A 6,146-nucleotide genomic window follows, 5' to 3' on the forward strand; every position below is an offset into this window, starting at 1 on the left:
ATCAGAAAACATCAGATGTTGCAAAGATAACTGCACAGATGTGTCACCAGTAGTCAAGGCCTATTTAAGGGCTTGTTCACTTAAAACACATGCTAACATTAGATCTCTTAGGTCTCTTTGCTGCTAACTAGTGGGCATCCTGACATTTGCAGCCTGAATATGGTAACTGCCTAAACAATGCACAAATTAGAAGTGGAATCTCTGTAGTGTACTCTAATGATAGAAACCTGCAGTGGCTAGTAGCAAAGGAAATTTGGTTTGTGTATACTCATAGTCTTTTTGTTCTACCCTTCCTGGTTGAGAAATGTCAGAAGATTAAAGACACTTCCGTCTGTGCTTCCAAAGCCAAATCTATCCTAGAAGTGTTAATCATATACCTTTTTTTAAAATCCCTGTTGCAACGATGCCTGTAACAAAGAAATTTGAGCATGGGCAAGACCCATCTGCTTCCTCTGCTTTGGGTAGATTCCGGCAACTGTTGCTCCAAGCAGCAGATATTGTTTCATTACACAATCTGGAGGGGTATCCCTTCAGACAGACAATGGTTTCCTTCCAAGCACTGAACAGAGATGCTTACAGCTGATGATTCATTTTGTACATTGTGTAGGACTTCTTTTTGTCTAGATGGAGGGGCTTAGTCATAGTGAAAACAAATGAGGATCAAATCACAAACTAAAATATGTGAAGAGTGAATGGACCAAGAAAAAGGGCAAACCGAAAACAGGTGCGAAGTTTAAAGAACCACAGGCAATGTATGAAGTTGTGTATGGACGAGGCAAATATAATTTGGAAGGCTAGAAAGATGTACGGATGCATACTAGTGAATGGTATTGACATAATATGTCCATGCTTACAATTTGCTTGGTTTACTATTTTTTTCTCCACACTAAAAAACATTATTTACCATAAAAATGAATAAGCTGATGGCTAGTTATGCATGCAAGCGTATCGGTGAAAAACTTCCCTCAAAATTTCTTTTCGTTATCCCTCTAATAAATGTTGTACCCATGCAGCCTTTCCTTGTCACAAGGAAAAAAAAAAAGGGGGGGGAGCAAGGGACAGAGAGACATATATGTATAATTTATATATTGCTCAATTTCATAATGTATTTCAAGCTAAATTATAAACATGGGGGGGGGGTTTCCTTGGTGCTCTTTGAGCTTAGTTGTTTACTTGCAGATGTTTCATTGCACAAACTAGGTAATATCATCAGCATCAAGGTCAGAGAGCACCAAGGACCCTTCATTTCTACACTGAGCTACAAATATTCTTTATTGGTACACACAAAATAAGCCAAGTTTGTACGTTGCAGACTTTATTATTTTCAAAGTGATATTCGAATGGTTTCTGCAAGGAATCTGGTAATGTTAAACAATATGAACACTATACTCTCTTAGATGGCATTCTAAGTATGTTAGTATCCGTGCCAGGGAGTTAGAAATACAATATATGAAGTAGTTGTGCTGACATGAATTGGCTCTGCTTTTCAAGTAAAACAACAGCTGCTGACTGTGTCCAATCTGCTTTAAGGATTAAATCTAGAATAGCACATGGCATTTGTTCCCCTTGGAAAGAATGATAAAGTGAGAACTCTTTTGCCACCTAATGGCTAGCTTTATAAGTAGGTTGTTTAACAGGCGAATTGAAGATAGAAGAAATTTGCATTTTCTGTGCTAATGATGTCAGGTTTTGCAGCTGCAAATTATTTGTCCAAAGCAGCACACCTGTCATATTCAATAACAGATGGCTGCATTGCTCCCTGAAGAGCAGTTAGACCAAATCCTTAGTAGCCAACAATCAAAGGCAGTGTTTTCTCAATCTTGACAACTTTAGGATATCTGGACTTCAATTACCAGAATTCCCTAGCCAGTGTTTGCTAAGGTTGAGAAATACTGGACTAAGGATTACGATTGAGAGCTAACATAGTATAGAGATATACAAATGGAGATGCCGGGACATGAATGAATGAGGTTGAGATAGCCAATTTGGTACCATAAATACTGTCATGTCCTTGTCGGAGTCTGAATCCGAGGAGGAAGATTAACAGCTGACAGGGAGTGGGACTGTGGCTCCATTGCAGGGGTGGGATTCTACCGGTTCGGACCAGTTCTATAGAACCGGTTGTTATGATTCTGCGCAGTTCGAAGAACTGGCAAATTGTGCCCCTGGCTGGCCCCGCCCCTCTCGACCTGTCCCTCCCCTCCCAGTCAGTCCTTATCGCGCATGTGCAACATCGCATGCACGCCCGACATTGCTGACTGCTTTCTTTCCTGCCCAGTCACTCCTTAAGGTATTTCTTTTTTTCCCCCTCCCGACGATCAGCTGTTCCTATGATCAGCTGGGCCAGTATTCCCCTCACTTACTTACTGCTTCGCCCAGGAGGCTTCCCTGACGCCCAGGAAGACAAAAAATGGAGGGGGGCACAGCACCCCTCCGGCTCCATTTTTTGGCTTCCTAAGTCACAGGGAAACCTTCTGAGAGTAAAAATACCCCTCCCCAGGAGGCTTCCCTGAGGTCCAGAAGGCCCCAAAAGGGGGGGATTTGCTGTAAAAAAAAAAACACGCCCGCCAGTAAAATGGCCATGCCTACCTAGTCACGCCCACAGAACTGGTTGTTAAAAAATTTGAATCCCACCCCTGCTCCATTGGCTGTGGAGGAAACCGGGGAAGGGCAAATTCCGGCAGGGCAAGGCAGGGGAGAGGTAGAACAAAGGAGAGGGAGTTCAGAGGAAGACCCAGGCCCACCCCTTCTTCATCCTAGGGCATACAAGGAGGAATGGAGAAGAGAGCAACGTGGGTTGTGTGGCTTAGGGGAACGAAAGGGCCCCAATTCCCTTCATTAGCCACACCTGGGAAGAGTAAAAGAAATGCATGCTGAGTGCGGCAGCTGCTGGGAGCAAACGTGACTTTATCCTGCTTATCTGTGTTCCTGGCATCTTCCCAACCGTGTTGAGTTATTGCCGTGCCTTCATGTCTGGAATTCTTGCTCCTGTCCTGTCGGATTAATTACCTCATTTTGCCTTGATTGGATTTATAGTTACAGTTTGTGTTGACCACGTTTTGGACTTGATTCTCTGCAGTCAAAGGCTGTTCCTGGGAGAGTTTTTCTCCAGCCAGAAGGTAACCAGGACATTGGAGGCAAAGTTGGAGCTAATAAAGGGCCTCTTACTCATTATCTTTCTGTGTTGCCTTTGCACCATGCCTGGGTTATTATAAATACATTTACTGTGTGAGTAACCAACTTGTCCACCAATTCCATATTGGATAACACCACAAAGTGAATATCCAAAGTTTGTGGAAACTCCATGGATAGGATGGAGAAAAACAGCCTCCTTTCACAATCTTGCTTCCCTGTTTCACTGTGATTGAGAGTTGGATTGGGAAAAAAAGGGGGAGATTGTGACAAGAGCAACTACTTTGCATCACTATAGGTTAAATACCCATTTCAATTGATATTGCTCTTTTTATGCATCCTGTCTAGTGTCAACATCTTTTTCTGTATTGTGGTGACCAAAAACGGACACTTCAAGGACCTCCCTAGGCCATTTATATGTGTACATGTGTAGTCCCAAGTCTCCCTTGGGAACGGAAGGGGAAAAAAATGGCCATGTAAGTGCATGCATGCAACATTGTCCTAGAAGGCTCTCAAAATAGCCATGCTTGGGCGTCTGAAGGAGATAGTTGTCCCCGTGCTTTGAAGTGGGGGCCTTCACTCTTGCTCATGGACAAGATTCTCATTCAAATGTTTTTCACAGCTCTGGTATGTGTAAATTGGGCAGAATTTACACAGGCTTCTCAATAAAAATGTAGAAGTTATTTACTGCTCCCTGTCCTGGAACTATTTCAAGGAATGTCTCTGAAGGAATGTCCTTCATCTAAGCGATGCTCTGACTTCTGCTTATCCTAGCTAGGGAGGCAGCTGTGTTCTTCTTGCCTTGGAGTGCCACTGTGCCAGCAACTGGAATTTAAGACTTCAAATTTAAACATTTGAATGGCCCCAATTGTGTCCCCCCAAATTTTTGAATAAACACAACTGAGTTTATGGAATACATTCAACATAAGCCATACCTTAGAAATCACATTGGCTGAGTTCACAGAACACAGTTGGCGAGTTCACGTAGTGTACTGACAGTTCATGTGGCGTTCGGAAAAGACTGAGCTGAAGTCTTCACTCCGGTCCGTGTTTCCGCTGGAAACACAGACCGGAGTGAAGACTTCAGCTCAGTCTTTTCTGAACGCCACACTCCTTTCCCCTAGAACAGAGCATGCGTAGTCCTTCAGATAACTTGGGCGCTTGCGCAGGCAGCCAGATCTTCTAGGTTCTGACGAAGCTGCTGCTGGAAGGAACTTTTCTGCTTGTTGGGCAACTTCTGGTGCCGACGAAGCTGGCGTCTCGGCTTCAGGCGTCTCTGGGCGAGGGACAGATGGCTGCTCAGGTAGGCTTGTGTTCCTGTCAGATTCACAGGAAGTTTCTTCGGGGGCCGGAGGTTTCTCTGTTGCAGGAACGTCTTGAGGGCCATCTGCAGACGAACTCCAACGCCTTCTAAGTTGATCGATATGGCGGCGCCAGATGAGCCCATCTTGCAGTTGGATCCTGTAAGACTTAGGACCGGTTACCGCCACAATCTGCCCAGGCATCCACAAAGGGTGTCCTGCATATTTCTGGGCATAGACCTGGTCATTTTCAGCGAACTCCCTTGCCTGGCTATTTGATCCTAGGGGCGTGACTGGGGCATAATATGGTTGGTCTGTCTAAAGTAGTCCTCAGACATCTACCCATGAGAAGTTCAGCCAGGGACCTATTAGTGGTGGCCCAGGGAGTCGTGTGCTGGGTTAGAAGATACTTAGCAAGCCTAGAGTGCCAATCTATGGGCCCAAGCCTTTCCAGGACCTCCTTAGCAGATCTGATTGCTCTTTCGGCCAGGCCATTACTGGCAGAATGAAAAGGAGCTATAAGTGCGTGCCTGATTCCCAGGTTAGCTAGGAAGACCTCAAACTCACAGGAAGTAAACTGGGGGCCATTATCAGACACGATAGTGTCAGGGAGGCCATGGGTAGCGAATATCCTTGATAGAGCCTTAGTGACGGCTTCTGAAGTTGTGGTGGTCATCAAGGTCAGCTCTACCCATTTAGAAAAAGAATCAATCATCACCAGGAATGTACGCCCGTGAAAGGGGCCAGCCAGATCAATATGCACCTGGGACCAAGGGGTCCCAGAATCTTCCCACCTGCCTGGAGTGGATGTGGGTGGAGCAGGTCTGGTAACTTGGCATGGCTGACAAGCATTCACCCAATTTGTAATCTGAGCATCCATGCCTGGCCACCATACATAACTGCGAGCCAGGGCCTTCATCCTGACAATGCCGAGATGGCCCTCATGCAGGACCTTTAAAACTGAGGCTTGCAACTTGGAAGGGATAACTACCCTAGTTCCCCAAAGTAAACAGCCTTGCAAAGAAGATAGTTCTTGCTGGCGAATTTTGAAAGGCACGAATTCGGGGGCATAAGGAATTGCAGGCCACCCCCTTCCCACCCAGTCAAGAACTTGGGCGATTACCTTGTCCTTGTCCCTGGCAGAGTGGGCAGCGATATCAAGGGCGGTGATGGGAAGTTTGAGATCGTTGATCAGGAACACAGCATTAGTTGGTGCAGGATCCTCCACAGGAACAGGCAGGGGGCAGCGACTAAGAGCATCAGCATGGCAGAGACTCTTGCCAGCTTGATGAACCAGTATACAGGAATAGGCAGCCAGAAATAAAGTCCACCTGGTCATCCTTGGAGACAAAATCTGAGGAGTTTGTCTATCACCTGACAGAAGGCCTAACAGAGGCTTGTGATCCGTAACCAACTCGAAATAGTGTCCATATAGAAACTCATGGGATTTTTTTACAGAAGCAACTGCAGCCAAAGCCTCCTTGTCAATTTGGCTGTAGTTGCGCTCAGCTGGGGAAAAAGTTCTGGAGAAAAAGGCAATGGGTGCCTCAGAACCATTAGGCGGTCTATGACTTAAAATGGCACCTATGCCAAAAGGAGAAGCATCTGCTACGAAAACTAAAGGTAAATGCTCATTAAATTGGATCAGAACAGCATCGGATGTGAGCAATGATTTGACTGCACAGAAAGCATGGGCTTCCTTAGGTCCCCAGT

Source organism: Notechis scutatus, chromosome 2, assembly GCF_049901735.1.
Source record: "Notechis scutatus isolate UNSWTSFEM ecotype Mainland chromosome 2, rNotScu1.2, whole genome shotgun sequence".
In the NCBI taxonomy this organism is placed as follows: domain Eukaryota; kingdom Metazoa; phylum Chordata; class Lepidosauria; order Squamata; family Elapidae; genus Notechis; species Notechis scutatus.